General features: G+C 36.7%; 1 long non-coding RNA gene across 2 annotated transcripts in view; it reads right to left on the reverse strand.

The window, feature by feature from the left end:
- The window catches only part of LOC123559740 (uncharacterized), a 98702-nt gene that overhangs the window by 20821 nt on the left and 58072 nt on the right, over positions 1-19809 (reverse strand). For both annotated transcript variants that reach the window (XR_008368488.1, XR_008368487.1), the window contains 3 exons: positions 12290-12393; positions 10421-10529; positions 9830-9969 (listed from right to left, as the gene is read on the reverse strand). This is a non-coding gene — a long non-coding RNA (uncharacterized LOC123559740). The remainder of the gene's footprint in view (positions 1-9829; positions 9970-10420; positions 10530-12289; positions 12394-19809) is intronic.

The following is a 19809-nucleotide window of genomic DNA, read 5'->3' on the forward strand; positions in this document are numbered from 1 at the left end:
TGACCTTGAAGCAAGCCATCCAAAACATGTGCTCTGTATGCTGTCATGATGTATTGAATATTCGTGTTAAGTTTCTTCTAAATCCTTCAAGGCACTCAAGAGTTACAGAGCAGACTCGAAATTACTAAAAGATGGACGGACAGACAGAGACTGGCATCATACGCTCCCTTTGTGGTGGTTTGTAGGCAAAGTCAAACTTGATCTGTATTTTATGATATTACACCTGTGTACCAAAATTTATTTCAATCTTTCAAGCCTTTCATGAGACATTGTCCAGAAACCACGAGTTTGGCAAATTTTAAGTCAACAAGGCAATTAGAAAGACAGCTATATCCCCCACCACTGTTATGGATAATGAAAGGGTTGATGGTATTGGGTGGAAGTTTAGACGTTGGTAAGTATATTTTATAGTGATCTTGACCTTGAGCCTGACTCATAGGTTTTGCAAACCATCTCATTAAGGTGAACACTTGACTAAAGTGTCAAACGAGCAAATTCTATGAATTGGTATCCCCCGCCGATAGGGTTTGTGGTGAGGAATGGCAAAAAATATATCTGGGAAAAAGTTAGTTAAGGATGATACGAAGAAGCAAATAATTTCAAAAGTCAAAATCAATTTAATTTCTTTTTTGGTTGGTTGGTTGCGGGTGGGGTTGGTGTGGGGGGATGCATGATTGGGGTGGTGGACATGACTCAGCTGGGTGGAGGAGTGAGGTGGGGGAACAGTACAACTTTGCATGTTGATAAATATTAATGGAAGGTTTGAACAAAGGAATGATGATTTTTTTTTGGGGGGGGGGGGGGGGGGTGACCAAGGCAAGGTGGTGGTCAGGTGTGGGTACACAACTTCATATGTTTATAATAAATGTTCATGGAAAAGAATGAAAGAAGTTTAACGAAATTCTACCAATTGGTTGGTTTGTTATGTACAAATCTGTAGATTTTTAAACAATTAAAGGGCAATTAGTCTAAGGAAAATTAATCAATCAAAAAACAAAACTGAAGGGCATCATCTCAGTATGTTGGTGCATGTTTATTTCAAGTTTTATGAAATTCTACCTGATAGTTACTGAGAAAAGGCTGTGGACAGACATTTTTGGGCATTTTTTTATTAAATCAAGGGCAACAACTCTAAGGGAAATTGACTAATCCAAAAAAAAACTTAACGGGCATCATTGCTGTATGCTGATTCATGTTTATATCAAGTTTCATGAAATTCTACCTGCTAGTTACTGAGAAATGGCTGCGGACGGACTGACGGACATCAAACGCCATTTCAATACCCCCCTCCCGATTTCATCGTCGGGGGATAAAAAAATCCTTAAAGTGGTTTAGCAGATAAGGAGAGGACAGGAAATTGAAGGCTCAAACATTTCAGTTGTGACCTTGACTTTGAACTGGCATGGTTGAATTTTGAGTTCTGTCTTGATAAGGGGAATATTACAGACAAGTCATATTAAAATTCCTTCGAGGGGTTTAGGAGATACAGAGTGAACACAAAATGGAAGGCTCAAACCTTTGACTTGAGTCGTGACCTTGACCTTGGGCCAAATGGCTGACTCATTGTCTTGATGTGGTGATCATTTGACTCAAGTTTCATGAAAATCTTTCAAGGGGTTTAATAGATACAGAGCAGACACAAATTGGAAGGCTCAAACCTTTGACCTTGAGTTGTGACCTTGAGCCGACATGGCTGACTCACGAGTTCTGCACATCACCTTGATTAGGTGATCATTTGACCCAACTCAAGGGGTTAAAGTTATATGGAGCAGACACAATTGTTACAGACAGATAGAAGGATGGTCGGAGACCATTCCTATAACACACCCCCACTCGTGGTGGGGGATTACAAAATGGTGGTTGAACTTGACCTGTATTTTATGTTGTTACACCTGTGTACCAAAATCTATTTAAAATCTGTCAAATATTTTTTTGCCCAAACAGCTAATTTTCTGGTGCTTAAACTCATGGTTTTCCTGAGTAAAGAAAAACTATATAGAAATGTTCTTTGTTCACATGTTTTTAGTTTCATGGTTACAATGATTTCACAGTACACTGTTGCATAAGTTTTAGAACAATTTTAGTAACTATTTCTAAAATATCTAACATACCTACCATTTCAAACTACATGAAGGTTGTTACATTTATTCCTGGATATATGTTTCACCATACATTCTGTATATTATGGAGCCTCATACAACTTTCTATACCAACAGGGCAAATTTGAAAGGAAAAAAAAAAGAACGATTACACACCAGTTTCTTTTAAGATAAAGTTTAAATTTTGAAGCAGCTTTTTTAGTGTTGTTGCTTTAACATAAAATGCTTCATGTGGATAATTCAAAAGTGGGGTACCTAAAGTAAAAAACAATGTCACTAGGTCAAATAATTGAAAAACTTTGTTAATTATCAACCTGATTCACATAAAACTGTGTTTGTCTACATGACACCTAGGCCAAATTAATGGAACGGTAAATTATCCAGGGAGTTATTTTTCTGGTAAAATGACTTCCATAGGTTGTCCAGGGGGTACACTGTGTCAAATTACTTTGTCCAGGGGGTGTTTCCCCTACTTATGCTTGTCCAAGGGAGTTGTTTAGGGATGTGTCCAAGGGTTTGTGGGCTGAAATGCCTTCTATGGGGGTGGGGGTGGTGATATTTTCTGGAATAGCCCATTGAAGTGCCCTCTGTCTTAAAAGGGAACCAGTATTTCTGGTTCCTTCTTTGTTATTATTTCTATGTAGTTGGATACCAATATCACTGGTACCCTTCTAAATTCTATTTTTCAGATTGTAACTTTTAAAAGCGTACGAGACAAGTTTCCTATTATAATTTCTAAGTTTGAAAGTATAAAAAATACTTTCTGAATGAAAAATATGCGAATAATGAGACCTGATGAAACACTTGTAAAGTGTATTATGAAATTTACAATTAATGATTAGCAAATTAGGACTTAGAGAAAGAAATACAGCGTACAAAAATTAAAACTTCAGCATTAAGAATTTAAACATAACAAAATATGTAAAATCCATTTTGCATGCAGGAAATTTTTTGACAAAATGTTATGTTTAAAGGTGCAAAATAAAGACAAATGAATAGACATAAATCTTAAAAAAAGACTACACATTTTGTAATATAGTACTAAACATTATGATAGCCGTGCAATATTCCCTTGAAATCAACACACGAACAGAGAAACAAATGATTGTTTTCTGTATTTTCTTAGACTGACATGGGGGGTCATTTTGTCCTACTTTCATGTTTATCGTTTTTCCGTAATCGGTCGGAAATTCTTCGGGATCACGTGATTTTAAAATTGTTTCAAACGAATATCCGATTAAAGACGCAAGACAAAATAACTGTATTTCCATGATGGTAATTATACACGACTTGCACGAAAAATATGAAATGTACACAATTTATGTTTGAAATTGACAGTGACATATTAGGCCAAGACAATGTGTTTAATGTCTAAAATCTTATTAAATTAATGTAGCCATATGTACATAAATCAGTGTATTTAGGTAAATTTCAATCACATTTTATTTCGGCAGTGTAAGACAGTTATTCATTTATATTCTTAAAACTATACTGAAAAGAGATTAACTGAAAAAGTTTGCAGACGAAGTTGTAAAAACACTTTTATTCGGGAAGGGCCTGAATTGTCCTCCTGCAAACTTGTAGTATAGCTGTTTATTACCTGTATTATAAGAATGTTTTTCATGAAGGTTTTGTGAGTTACAAAATTGTTGAATTCCATGTGCTAAGTTTGTAAAAATCACATTATCGTTTGGGCATATAATATATTTTGCATCTATTTATAAATTATAGCCTCGTTTCGGAGGATTCTTCCGAAAAAATCCGAAGATGCTCGACAGGTTCGTAAGCAGTCGGAAAACATACTTTCGGTTTGACATAGGCAACATTTTTTGTTTATTTGTTAGTTATTCTTGAACATATTCATGACTATTTGGTCAGATCCGATGCAGTGGGCCATATTTTCAGTAAATAGGAAGTCTCAGCTACAAACTCTGGTTTTCATATAATACTCGTTCGGGTTTTAGTAATGGACCTTTAACACTATTGATTATCTTTTCCATACAAATAAATTAGAAAATGGGACACAGAAATTAGAAACTAGGACAAAGAATATTAGAATATTAATTTACCATTGTATCAATGTAATTTACATACAAGAATAAGTCATTTACATGAATTGATTTTTTACTTAAATACCCTTCCATAAATTTGGCCTAGATGTCATGTAGACAAACAATGTTTTATGTGAATCAGGTTGATAATTAACCAAGTTTTTCAATAATCTGACCTAGTGACATTGTTTTAGACTTCAGGTACCCCACTTTTGAACTTGACCTAGATTTCATACAAATAAACATTATGACAAACATTTATAATGATCAAGTTGAAGAGGTCTCTAAATGGTTAAGAAAGTTTTTCTATGATTTGACCTATGACCTTGTTTTTCCCCAATGACTCAGTTACAAATTTATTCTAGTTTCTGACCACATATTAAGGCCACATCAAATTGAAAAGTTGTTCATAAGATTTTTTCCGAAAAAATTGAGGCGGTGAGCGAAAAAATAATTTAAATACAGCCGAAACTCGGTATCTTGAATTTCAAGGGACCATGCTTTTTATTTTGAGATAACCGAAATTCGAGTTATGCTTTCCCCCAAATTTTTATACAGTCTCATCACGATAACCTCTTAATCCTTACTAAATATCCCAACTGGTCAAACCAATTAATTCATTAGTTTAAATTAAAAGCAATTTTCACAATGTCTCAAAAACAAATGTCTGCTGATTAAAGAAATCTAATGTTTACATCAAACAATTATCATTATGGCACGTGCAAACAAACATGACATCATCCCACTTTGATAATCGCCACATCTTTGATATGTTGGCATCACGGCTTTCTGGTTAGGCAATAAACATAGACATGTGTTAAAAACCAACCATATTTACAATCACATGTGCGATATTTTATCGCATATTTTTCTCACTTCAACTTACCGAGTTTACAATGCACATGAATTTTATTGACGGGACTGAAAATCCCTTTCGACACATCCGGAGTCTCGGTAAGTCAAATTTTGACGTAACCGAAGTTGAATTACATATATAAAGAAGGAAATTTGACGGGACTTGAAAATTTCTTCGACTTCAGCGTAATTTCGAGGTAAGCGAGTTTGAGATACCGAGTTTCGACTTTTTTTTTTTATTTTGGTTTTTGAGCAAATCATGAGCGAGCGTAGAGCGAAGAAATGTATTTGTCTTGATTTGGCTCTCGACTGACTAATAAAAACCTTAAAATAGAATGTAAAGCCATTTTACATTAAAAATAATTTACCAGGGATTGAGAAAATTTGTGCTGCAAATCTGCATGGTTGGTAAAAAACAGATTGGGTTGTCTGCTACATTATTTGCAAGTTGGACCTATTTTAGAATTTTTAGAATCATGGGAGTCTATAGGAAAATCTCAATTTTAAATGACATTTTCGTATGAGTTAAAATTTGTACAATGTAGATTTTAATGAAACTTCTCACAGTCATTGTCTTTCTCTTCGTAAAATAGGCAAATTTTCATATGTTTGTCAATGAGAAAAGATCTGAAAATTCCAAGCCAATTCAAGACAATTTCAATTTTGTTCATATATATATTCATTAGTGTTCATATATTTAATCTTCAGAAAGACTGAAACATTGCTAGTTTAATCAAGTAAAGTGAAGATTTTCATTTATATGTCAAATAATTTACACATTCATATGCCAGATATGGGCTTTATTCTATGTTTCACAGATAAATGATGTTATGTCATCACTTCAAGATTTTAACTGAAGAGAACACTGATAAATTTCCTACCCATCATATATGAGTAATGTTTAGGAACTAAAGTTAGCTTGTCGGCAATAACCTCCGTTTACAACATTTACATGGAGTCTATGCATTTCCGACAATGATATAAACTCTTGTTTCTTTTGGAAACTCTCTTTCCCACTTGAAGAAGTTGTTCTCCAGAGTAACACACTATACAAAGATCATATTTCTGCACTGCCAGTTATGTTCCCTTATACAGGCTACTCTGCACATTCTTTTAAAATTCCCTTACAAAGTGGCTGCATTGTAAAATGACAGTGACAATTTTTGGTCATAAAATGACTTTCCGCATTTTTAATGTTTGATGAAGACCCCAGATATCCTTCCATGCATTATTTTATGCACAAACTGACACTGGGTAGAACTACAAATTGCTTTTGTAAAAAAGCGCATGTCTCCCCCAATGCAAAGTCCTATAGGCAAGAAGTCAATAGGGGTCAGGAGCGAAAGTCAAAGAGACACTGATGGTTGGCTGCAATAGGGATCATCTACTTGGCATGTCCAATCATCCCGCTAAGTTTCAACATTCTTGGCCTAGTGGTTCTCAAGTCACTGTTCAGGCTCCTGTGACCTTGACCTTTGATCAAGTGACCCCAAAATAAATAGGAGTCATCTACTCTGCATGTCCAATCATCCTATTAAGTTTCAACATTCTGGGTCAAGTGGTTCTCGAGTTATTTTCTGGAAATGATTTTACATGACCAGGCTCCTGTGACCTTGACCTTTAATAGACTGACCCAAAATCAATAGGGGCCATCTACTCTGCATGTTCAATCATCCTATGAAGTTTCAACATTCTGGGTCAAGTGGTTCTCAAGTTATTGATCGGAAATTGTTTTTCATGTTCAAGCTCCTGTGACCTTGACCTTTAACAGAGTGACCCCAAAATCGATAAGGGTCATCTACTCTGCATGTCCAATCATCCTATGAAGTTTCAACATTCTGGATCAAGAGGTTCTCAAGTTATTGATTGGAAATGGTTATCAATGTTCAGGCCCCTGTGACCTTGACCTTTAACAGAGTGACCCCAAAATCGATAAGGGTCATCTACTCTGCATGACCAATCATCCTATTAAGTTTCAACATTCTGGGTCAAGTGGTTCTCAAGTTACTGACCGAAATTGTTTTCAATGTTCAGGCCCCTGTGACATTGACCTTTAACAGAGTGACCCTAAAATCAATAGGGGTCATCTACTCTGCCTGACCAATCATCCTATGAAGTTTCAATATTCTGGGTCAAGTGGTACTCAAGTTATTAATCGGAAATGGTTTTCAATGTTCAGGTCCCTGTGACCTTGACTTTTGACGGAGTGACCCCAAAAACAATAGGGGTCATCTACACTACATGACCAATCATCCTATGAAGTTTCAACATTCTGGGTCAAGTGGTTCTCTAGTTATTGATCGGAAATGGTTTTCAATGTTCAGGCCCCTGTGACTTTGACCTTTGATGGAGTGACCCCAAAAACAATAGGGGTCGTCTACTCCAGCAGCCCTACAACCCTATGAAGTTTGAAGGTTCTAGATCAAATGGTTCTCCAGTTATTGATCGAAAATGAAGTGTGACGTACGGACGGACAGGGCAAAAACAATATGTCTCCCCCAGAGTGGGGAGACATAACTAGAACTGTCACAGGAGTGATGAATTATACACCTATAATACAGCCTTGTCACAAAAGTAAGTCAATGTCAAAGTCGAAAGTAGGTCATGATCAACCTCCCTAAATTAAGTTTCGTGATCCTAGGCCCGAGCGTTCTCAAGTTATTGTCCTGAAATGGTTTAACTGTTCTGGGTTACAGTGACCTTGACCTTTGACCTCAAAATCAATAGGTGTCATATGTTGGCCATGACCAACCTTCCTATCAACTTTCATGGTCCTAGGCCAAAACATTCTAAAGTTATCATCCGGATAACTGACCCCAAAGTCTGTATTTTATTATGTTACATCTGTGTTCCAAAAGTCATTACCCTAGGCCCAAGCTTTTTCAAGTTATCATCTGGAAACTTTTTGTTCCAGGTCACTGTGACCTTGACCTACTGACCTCAAAGTCGATTCTGACCTGTATTTTATGATGTTACACCTGTGTACCAAAATTTATGATCCTTGGCTAAGCATTCTCAAGTTATCCTGAAACTGTTAAACTCTTCGGAATTGTTCTTGATCATTGTGACCTTGACCCTTGACTTTCTGACCTAAAAGTAAAATCTGATCTGTATTTTATGATGTTACACCTGTGTACCAAAGTTTATTATACTAGGCCCAAGCATTCTCCAGTTATCATCCAGGCACTGTTTACTGTTCCAGGTTATTGTGACCCTGACCTTTGACTTACTGACCTCAAGTCGTATTTGGCCTGTATCTTATATTGTTACACCTGTGTACCAAAAATTATTTAAAATTATTTAAAACGTCAAAAATTTCATGAGTTATTGTCTGGAAACCATGAAAACCAATGGACCGATAGACAGATGAGCTCACTCCTATATACCCTTCCTCCCCCACCCCACAAACTTTGTTTTGTGGGGATATAATCACAGACCTTCCATAAGCTAGCTGGTTAGGTTCCTTACATGAAAGAATTCTAAACCCTAAGCAAGGTTTCAGGTCTACAGCAATGAAAGGCAAGTCACTTGAAGTCTGTAACTAAAATCACCTGGTCACAGTGACCTACAGCAAGGAGAGGAAAGTCATTTGAAGTCTGTAACTAAAATCACCTGGTCACAGTGACCTACAGCAAGGAGAGGAAAGTCATTTGAAGTCTGTAACTAAAAACACCTGGTCACAGTGACCTACAGCAAGGAGAGGAAAGTCATTTGAAGTCTGTATCTAAAAACACCTGGTCACAGTGACCTACAGCAAGGAGAGGAAAGTCATTTGAAGTCTGTAACTAAAAACACCTGGTCACAGTGACCTACAGCAAGGAGAGGAAAGTCATTTGAAGTCTGTAACTAAAATCACCTGGCCACAGTGACCTACAGCAAGGAGAGGAAAGTCATTTGAAGTCTGTATCTAAAAACACCTGGCCACAGTGACCTACAGCAAGGAGAGGAAAGTCATTTGAAGTCTGTAACTAAAATCACCTGGCCACAGTGACCTACAGCAAGGAGAGGAAAGTCATTTGAAGTCTGTATCTAAAAACACCTGGCCACAGTGACCTACAGCAAGGAGAGGAAAGTCATTTGAAGTCTGTAACTAAAAACACCTGGTCACAGTGACCTACAGCAAGGAGAGGAAAGTCATTTGAAGTCTGTATCTAAAAACACCTGGTCACAGTGACCTACAGCAAGGAGAGGAAAGTCATTTGAAGTCTGTAACTAAAAACACCTGGTCACAGTGACCTACAGCAATGAGAGGCAATTCATTTGAAGTCTGTATCTAAAAACTCCTGGTCACAGTGACTTACAGCAAGGAGAGGAAAGTCATTTGAAGTCTGTATCTAAAAACACCTGGTCACAGTGACCTACAGCAAGGAGAGGAAAGTCATTTGAAGTCTGTATCTAAAAACACCTGGTCACAGTGACCTACAGCAAGGAGAGGAAAGTCATTTGAAGTCTGTATCTAAAAACACCTGGTCACAGTGACCTACAGCAAGGAGAGGAAAGTCATTTGAAGTCTGTAACTAAAAACACCTGGTCACAGTGACCTACAGCAATGAGAGGCAATTCATTTGAAGTCTGTATCTAAAAACAACTGGTCACAGTGACCTACAGCAAGGAGAGGAAAGTCATTTGAAGTCTGTAACTAAAAACACCTGGTCACAGTGACCTACAGCAAGGAGAGGAAAGTCATTTGAAGTCTGTAACTAAAAACACCTGGTCACAGTGACCTACAGCAATGAGAGGCAATTCATTTGAAGTCTGTATCTAAAAGCACCTGGTCACAGAGACCTCTCATTGTAAGGTGTAAGGAATGAAGTTGATGTTTACCTTCTCTATCAACTCCTTTGACTGTATCAGTATCATCAGGCAAATCATCTATCTCTTTACCATCATCTTTTTTACCACTTGTTGTTGATTCTGTCTGTTCTGGTCTGATTTGGACTTCCCCACTGGCAGAAGATGTTACACTGAGTGGTAAAGTAATTCTGTCAATGAAACCTTGCTACAGGTAAATTTCAAACTGTGCAATGAAACAATGAGTTAGATGCAGAAGTCATAATACTCCAAACCAAGATTACAGCTTATTACACATTTGTCAGTGAATTATCTAAATATTAGAGTGAAATATGTGTATCTTGTATTTTCAAAGAAACAAATATCAAGTAAATTTTTCACTGTTCAGAAACAATAAAATGGGTAAATTTTGTTAAAACATGAAATAAAAAGAAATAAAGTAAGATCAAAATATCTTTCACCAATGAACATTGTATCTTACATTTTCACTCATGGCTGTCACTGTAAAATACTTCGTAAGATGTCCACTTGTGAAAGATATTTCAATCTTACTTTATGTAATTATAATATACTTTAAGGGTTGGACAGGTTAAAGGATTAACACATAAAAAGGCAAATACATACATGTCCATAGTATCATCAGCAGCTTCTGTTGTTTCTGCTACCTGTGATGCAAGGTCAGATGATGCAGTTATTGGTTCTAGGCCTCTTCCTTAGGTAATACAGCATGGGGCTGAAATACCACAAAGAAAGTACAATCACCCATTCATGTCTCTTTTTTTGTGATAATCTAAAGGTCTCTGAAACTCTGAACTTGGAAGTTCATACAATCAGAAAAAATTATATTTTCAATATCTTATTCTTATTTAATGAAATGATTTTTATACTCACAATATTTGACCCATAACAATAGCATTATCCCAAAAAATGGCCTATCCAATGTTCAGAAAGTGCTCCATAATTTCAAAAAAAGAAAAGGAAAAAAGAGCTGTCACTTATGGTGACAAATGCCCCCGTAGTGCCTTGACCTTTGACCTGGTGACTTTGACCTTTGACCCCAAAGTCAATAGGGGTCGTGTACTCAATAAGTACTATTAGCATGTGAAGTCTGAAGGTCCTGGGTGCAGTGGTTCGCGAGTAAATTGCCTTCATGAAAAAAGTTAACATTGGCACCTGTGACCTTGCAGAAGAATATATTAAAGAGGTTAAACTCTGTACATATTTTCAAGTTTTAGTCAGGAAAATAATCTAAAACCAGTACTGAAAAGAGTTGCCATGGTTATTGTTTCTTAGTTCTTACAAGCTGAGCAAATCTAAAGTATGCCAAGGTACCCTGATGGACAGTGTAATTTTGAAGGTGAAAAAAGTGGAATGTGGATTGCAATATTTCAATTCCACCCATTTTGAAGCATACAATGGATAATCGGAATGTGATTTGATAAATGGAGTACTTCCGCCAAATATCTTGCTTATCCATGGCCTAAATGGTAAACAGGAATCAGTAATTAACATTAATTTTAATTCAACCAGACCAATAGACCAAGCCGTCTGCAAGTTTTGTGGACCTATATACAGTCGAAACTCGGTATCTCGAATTTCAAGGTAACCGAAATTCGAGTTATGAGGAGGGACGTACTAGGACGAAATGAGTACACGGTTAATAAAAAATAAAAGCTGTTTCCTAAATGCCGTGTATACTCTGTCGGCACTTTACGCGTACAGGATTCCGTACAGTTTGTGTTTATCAAGGTTTTCAGTTTTTCGAAGAATAAAAATGATACCAACCTCATACGTTTTTGAGTCAAGTTTTCTTTTTTGTACTATGTTTCTCTCCCGGAGGATTAGCAGCATTTTGATCTGACATTTGATCGAATGATGCTTTCCCCAAAGAAGTTATTTTTTTACAGTCTCATCGCGATTACCTCTAATTAATCCTTATTAAAGATCCCAACTGTTCAAACTAATTAATTCATTAGTTTAAATTAAAAGCAATTTTCGTAACGTTTCAAAAACGAATGACTGCTGATTAAAGAAATCTAAGGTTTACATCAAACAATTATCATAATGGCACGTGCAAACAAGTACATGTATGATGTCATCTCACATTGATAATCGCCGCACCTTTGATATGTTAGGCAATAAACATGGACATGTGTTAAAAACCAACCACATTCACAACGACATGTGTGAAATTTTATCGCATATTTTTCTCACTTCGACTTACCGAGTTTACAATGCACTTGAATTTTATTGACGGGACTGAAAATCCCTTTCGACACATCCGGAGTCTCGGTAAGTCAAATTTTGACGTAACCGAAGTTGAATTACATATATAAAGAAGGAAATTTGACGGGACTTTAAAATTTCTTCGACTTAAGCGGAATTTCGAGGTAAGCGAGTTTGAGATACCGAGTTTCGACTGTATTTACTATACCCAAAACTTAGTGGATCATCATTTGTACAGAGTTCAAGAACAATTTAAGATATAACTACCTCTGCTTTCTGCTGCTGCCTCTTCTTTTACAACATCTATTTCTGTAGTTTTCACTCTTCTTCCATCTATAACTGTTACAGTACTCTACACAATCCACTGAGCTCTGGAAATAAACAGTAAAATAGCAATAGCAGACAAGATGCCCACAGGCAACATGTTGAGCCTGCCAGCTGTCGAAAGAACTAACAATTTTGATACTATTTGGTGGCGACAGAACTGATTATGGCAATCATTTCTGCCAAGTTATTTAAGAACATCTCCATCCATGGCTAAGTTACAGTCTAGACAAGACAAACTGCATCAACTTTCGATTTATCAGAGGTGGAGGACGAATGATTTTAGACACAATGTTTTTTATCAAATTGTCACAGAGTACATAGGCCCCTCCCGGGGTTTGAACTGGCTGCCCCGCAATCCATAGACCAACGCTCTCCCTACTGAGCTAAGCCAGTGGGCACATCAACTTTTGACCTTTGACCCCTTAGTGTAATGTTGACCTTTTAACTACTTACGCCTGACAGACTAACTTCCTGAGGATAACAATTGTGCCAAGTTATTTAAGAAACCCTCAATCCATGGCTGCGTTACAACCGGACAAGGAAAACTGCACCAAGTTTTGACCTTTAACCTCTAAGTATAACCTTGACCTTTAAGCTACCAATCCGGTTCTTGCACGCGACACACTGTGTCACTGAGGCAAACATATCCGCCAAGTCATTTATAAAGAACCCCTTGATCCATGCGTAAGTTACAGACAGGACAAACTTGGACGCATGTATGAACGGACTCACATACGCCGAACCACCATTGTGACAACTACGTAGAGTTCACCACCAGAGGGCTCAACAAAAATGATCATGTTTTCTTTGTTTTGCTAAACAAAATCAGTTTTATTATTATCTACAGTTCTCTATGAAGTTGGCCATGACAGATTCCTTTTTTATTCAACAAAAACTCTCTACAACTGGGTGCCAACCAATTAAATCCGGTTACAGGAATTTGCTTTTAATTTAGTATAATTGTTTCTCTGCAAATATCAAACTTTTTATTAGAAGCAGAGATATAAGTGACTTAAGATCCAACTGGTTGTTCCAATTCCAGTCACCTAAATGCACCTACAACAGGCTTACATATTGAAGATTTTACCAACAAATTCTAAAATTACTTCAGTAGTCACATTTTCAGATTGTAAACTAAAAATAATTTTGCTTATGTTTGTGAAATGCACAAAGCCTCTGACATTTCTGACATCTATATACTGTTGAATATAACATAATATATCAAAATGTATATTTTTAAGCTCTTTTCCTTTCGGTTGCCATTGCAACCAAATTTCTTGGTGGAATTAAATTTTCTGAAGATTCTGAAAGGGACCACCCAAGGATCATTCCTTTGAAGTTTGGTGTAAATCTGCCCAGCGCCTCTGAAGAAGATTTTTTTTTAGAAATAGTTGATGAATGCACGATAGGCATCCATCCTTTAGCTCAGGTGAGCTAAAATGATATGATTTTGACAAAATACTATAAGCTAGAGTTATGTAACTTTGCCTGTGAGGTCTTCTGGGGAGGTAAATATGACGCCTGCCGTGGGCTCGGCTGGAAATAAGTTGTTACATCCTTACATCCATTCCAGGTGGGGACTTTCTTTGACTACCCACGTTAAACAAGATACTTTTTTTTTCTCATGATGCAAAAGACCTGAGTTTTAAAAGCATTTGACCTTGTAGCTTTTGAAAAACACTTTTGCATGCAAAACATTACCAGAAATACTTGAGTAAAAAGGTGCAAAATTTTGACAAAGTAGAAGCTCGAGTGAGTTAACTTGCCCTGGTGAATTCATGTCATGATACATAGTTATTGTAGTTTTAGAGAAACCTGCTTACATGCAAAACTATTGTGACTCAGATGCTGACAGCTACGAAATGGTGACAACAACAGCTCTCATATTTGAATATCAAGCTTAAGGTAGTTCTGCACGTTTGATAAACTGGAAGTGATGGCGTAATGTCACTTTTCCGGAAAACGTAGAAGAAAGACTGGATTCGGCGTACAGAAATGAAGATCATTTTATGACATAATCGCACCTGTAAATGAATTAATTACAATGGCACTGTTGCTGTATTTCTAAAGTCGAATTATGATATTAAAACATATCAGACATTAAATAACTCAAAATAATGTCTTAAAATTAGCGTGAAATGTCCGGTTTACTTTAATCATGGTCAAATATCTCAACAAGAGATCACAGAGTGATCTTGGCGCCCACCATTGAGCCATTTTTTAATGTTCCAAATTTCAAGACTACCTCAAGGTCAAAATCAAGGTCAAATTTCATTTCTGTACACAACAAGGTGCATGTGGTTCATGCATCTGGTCTAAATTTGAAAGCTGCAGCTTAAGAAATGTGAAAGTAGGTCACTAGATCAATTTCAAGGTCAAAGTTCATTTCGGTAAACAAAACTATGCATGTGCTTCTAATCTGGAGGCTGTAGCTTGAGAAATGTGAAAGTAGATACTAGGCAAAAATCAATTTTCAATTGAGAACACAAAAATATATAGAGCGGGTTCGGGGTTATTCGGCCGTTTAATTAATTCAATACCATATGGGGAACATTCTAGTTTCGATTTCGTATTCAAGTGAGTCTCAATATAGATCAGACTGTCCCGCACATTTTCAGGGGTTTATTGCAGTAAAACATTGTACGAATTGATAACCACTCAATGTAATTACTGTCTAGTATCGTCGGCCCATGTCAGCCGTTTTCGATAACGGTCGGCTACACAGTCGGGTTTCACCTGCCGTGACAAAGTTTTTAAAAAAACAATGCTGTTTTGATAAAAAAAACATAATAATTGTTTAATGAATTAAATTAAGCACTCAAGATTCATTTGAAATATATCTACGACATAAATTATTTTAGGATAACTTAATCATTTAGGATAGTGACCATGCTCTATGTGAAACTTCTGTTACTTTGTCTACATTCCTAAAATCTGAAAAATCTAATCAACAATAGTCACACACAAATAATGATACGTGTTCGTTATTCAATTTCAAACATGTAACACATGCCCAGTAAACCCTGGAACACCGAATTGTTGGGTTAAATGTACGTCACATTGGCACAATGGCGACTTGCCTGCTTTTGATGGTGGAAAAAGGCCCCCGGGCAACTGGATGAAGGGCAAGTGGTTCTGTGTCAGCGACCTCAACCACTCAGCCTTGGAGGACCCTTTGGACACTGGTTACTACCTAAATACCAACTCGTATATAAAAGACAGAAAAATAATGAAATATTGTTTTTATAGAATAAGAGTTGTCCCAAAGATTAATGCGAAAAGCCCTAAATGCCCACAAACGTATTATTAGGCTAAATCTAGGCAATTCGTTTGTGTACATTTACAGATCAAAACACACAAAGTAGAAGTTATAATATGTTCTTTCAATATCTGGACCAAAAAATGTAGATTTATATTAGTCATAAGAAAACAAGAGGACCATGATGGTCCTGAATCGCTCACCTGTCCCCACATGACCCAATTTTGAACTGAATATGACATTGTTTTTTCTATTTTTTGTCATAGTGACCTAGTTTTTGAGCTCATGTGACCCAGTCTTGAACCTGACCTAGATATCATCAAGATAAAAATTCTGACCAATTTTCATGAAGATCCATTGAAAAATACGGCCTCTAGAGAGGTCACAACGTTTTTTATTATTTGACCTACTGACCTAGTTATTCATGGCACATGACCCAGTTTCGAATTTGACCTAGATATCATCAAGGTGAACATTCTGACCAATTTTCATGAAGATCCATTCAAAAGTATGGCCTCTAGTGAGGTCACAAGGTTTTTCTATTTTTAGACCTACTGACCTAGTTTTTGATCGCAGTTGACCCAGTTTCGAACATAACCTAGATATCATCAAGATGAATATTCAGACCAACTTTCATACAGATCCCATGAAAAATATGACCTCTAGAGAGGTCACAAGGTTTTTTTTATTATTTGACCTTATGACCTAGTTATTGCAGCACGTGACCCAGTTTCGAACTTAACCTAGATATCATCAAGGTGAACATTCTGACCAATTTTCATGAAGATCCATTTGAAAGTATGGCCTCTAGAGAGGTCACAAGGTTTTTCTATTTTTAGACCTACTGACCTAGTTTTTGACTACAGTTGACCCAGTTTCGAACTTGACCTAGATATCATCCAGATAAACATTCAGACCAACTTTCATACGAAATTGCGGACGGATGGAATGACAGAATGACGGAAAAGTGCATTCCTATAGTCCCCGAAACTGGTTTTCAACCAGTAGGGGACTAATAATTTCAGTCAGACACACAAACTGCAAAATCAGCTAAAAAATGAGACCCCAAATTATACTGGTGGTGTATGATTTAAGTTTCCATGAAAAACTTTGTCATGTTATCATTTCATTATGAAAATGCTATCTACATGTCAAGCATAGATCTGTCATGTGATTTTAGCTGAACTAGAAATGTGTCCATGGGACACAGATGCCCCCACTACATGACAAAGGACACAAATTTTTTCCTAGGTCAGGGAACATAATTCCTACAATACTGAATGAATTCGAACGCTAAACCCCAGGTGCACAACTGCACATGCTGACCAACATTCCTTTAAACTTTGGTGACTCTAGGACAAATACTTTTGGAGCTATGCGTGACACAACGTTCAGATGACCAATTTTTAACTAAGTCTGGGAAACAACTCCTACAAGACTGAATGAATCTGGATGCGAAACCCCAGGTACACAACTGCACATGCTGACCAACATTCCTGTAAACTTTGGTGACTCTAGGTCAAATACTTTTGGAGCTACGTGCGACACAACATTAAAATGACCAATTTTTAACTAAGTCAGGGGCCATAACTCCTACATGACTAAATGAATTCGGACGGGAAACCCCAGGTGCACAACTGCACATGTTGATCAACATTCCTGTAAACTTTGGTGACTACATCAAATACTTTTGGAGCTAGGCGCGACACAACATTAAAATGACCAATTTTTTACTAAGTCAGGAGCCATAACTCCTACAAGACTTAATGAATCATTACCTGGACGCGAAACCCCAGGTGCACAACTACACATGCTGATCAACATTCCTGTAAAGTTTTGTGACTCTACGTCAAATACTTTTGCAGCTAGGCGCGACACAACATTTTCGGACAGACGGACGGAAGGACAGACAAGAGCAAATCTATATGCCCCCCCCCTAAAAGTGGGGGCATAAAAATTTCAAAGAAAATAAGGAAAATGGCTCTACAGAGCAAAAAAACTGAGAACTACTTGTATCTGCCATTATGCGACTACCATTTTTTTTTTCGCGCTATTTTTCTATTTAGTGTATGTATGCCTGGCTGGACAGTGTTGATAGTGAAAATCATTTTTCATAGTTTTACCCGATTATTCCTAATGTTGAGCTTTAGCTGCTGTAATTTCTACTCAGATCCAATTTCTTTACAATACTTGTTATCTCTGCCAATTTATTCCAAAGATAATTGTCTGTTAACTTGTATATTTTTCCTATTTAATTTCAGACAATGTTTCATGCAGACTGCCATTTTTCATGCGTCTGCTGACCTTGATAAACTAGAGCTATCACTAAAGATGATGAATGTACCCCCCACATGCACTGACACAGTACATTGCAATTTGACGCACTCAAGATTGCATAATTATGTGGACTGTTATGAATATAGACTGTATGTATACAGTATAGTAACAAAAAACAAACTCCCATAACTATGCAGAATATTTATCTAAAAGAACGTAACATGCACCATGCACAACTAGGGTTGATACTGATCACTTGTGTGAAGTTTCATTAAATTGTGTGCAAGGGTTCGGAAGATTAAGCGCGCACAAGATTGCATATGCAGACTGTATGTACATAGTATGTGAACAAGAAACAAAGTCCCGTAACTCTGCAATTTTTGTCGTTGAAACAACCTAACATGCCCCATGCACAAGTACTGTTGTTACTGATCACTTGTGTGAAGTTTCATTATATTGTGTCAAGGGGATGAGGAGAGATGGTGCGCACAAGATTGTGTCTATGTATATAGTATAGTAACAAAAAACAAAGTCCCATAACTCTGCAATTTTTTTTCTGAAAGAACCTAACATGCCCCATGCACAACTACTGTTGTTACTGATCGCTTGTGTAAAGTTTCATTAAACTGTGTCAAGGGGATGAGGAGAGATGGTGCGCACAAGATTGTGTCTATGTATATAGTAAAGTAACAAAAAACAAAGTCCCGTAACTCTGCAATTTTTTTATCTGAAAGAACCTAACATGCCCCATGCACAACTACTGTTGTTACTGATCACTTGTGTGAAGTTTCATTAAATTGTGTCAAGGGGATGAGGAGAGATGGTGCGCACAAGATTGTGTCTATGTATATAGTATAGTAACAAAAAACAAAGTCCCGTAACTCTGCAAATTTTTTTTCTGAAAGAACCTAACATGCCCCATGCACAACTACTGTTGTTACTGATCACTTGTGTGAAGTTTCATTAAATTGTGTCAAGGGGATGAGGAGAGATGGTGCGCACAAGATTGTGTCTACGGACAGACAGATGGACGGACGGACAGACAGACAACCTGAAACCAGTATACCCCCCCTTACAACTTTGTTGTCGGGTGGTACAAAAACCTCTACCATACAGTCTGTGATTAAATTTCAAAAACGAGCAGCCAGAATTATACTTGATGCAAATTTTGACACCCCTTCTGAAGATTTATTTAAAGTTCTGAATTGGATGAAATTTCCTGACAGAGTCAGATACAAAAAAGCAATACTAGTTTACAAGTCTCTGAATAATATATGTCCTGCATACTTGAACACAAAGTTTTCAAATGAAGACAGTAAACCTAAGGTCACTTGACCCAAAACTGAACTTGCACTTGCCAAAACCAAACACAGAATTTTATAGGAAAAGTCTTGACTATTCTGGTCCTAAAATATGGAATGAATTCTTTCAAACAAAAAATATCTAGCATACTGGAAAGTGTCACAGGTGTAAACATTGTCTATACTTTTAGATTACATCTTCACTTTCTTCCTATATACTGTATATATAATGTCAATAATTTGTTAACAATGTAATGATCTTTGTAGTGTACCATGACCTTTTTCATATTGCTATTTATATATTTTTTTTGTTGTTGTAAAAAATGTATACATTATGAAGAGGCTCGTTTGGAAGATCTGGATTTTACCTGAATTCTTTGCCTCTTAAAATAAAGTCTTTAAAGTTATTATTATTATTATTATAGTTAAACTTTTATTTTTGGCAATGATAATCAAGCCTAAGACCACAGTTATTTTTACTATATGTTCTATATAGGCACTGGACACTATAGCAATTTTGCATGCATTCCAACCCCTATAAAAATACCTGAACTCAACAGAATTATTCAAGAGAAAAAATTCCAGCCACAGTAAACATTGGGTTGACTGGCTCTTTTTTCCAT

Source organism: Mercenaria mercenaria, chromosome 18 (genome assembly GCF_021730395.1).
Source record: "Mercenaria mercenaria strain notata chromosome 18, MADL_Memer_1, whole genome shotgun sequence".
Lineage (NCBI taxonomy): Eukaryota > Metazoa > Mollusca > Bivalvia > Venerida > Veneridae > Mercenaria > Mercenaria mercenaria.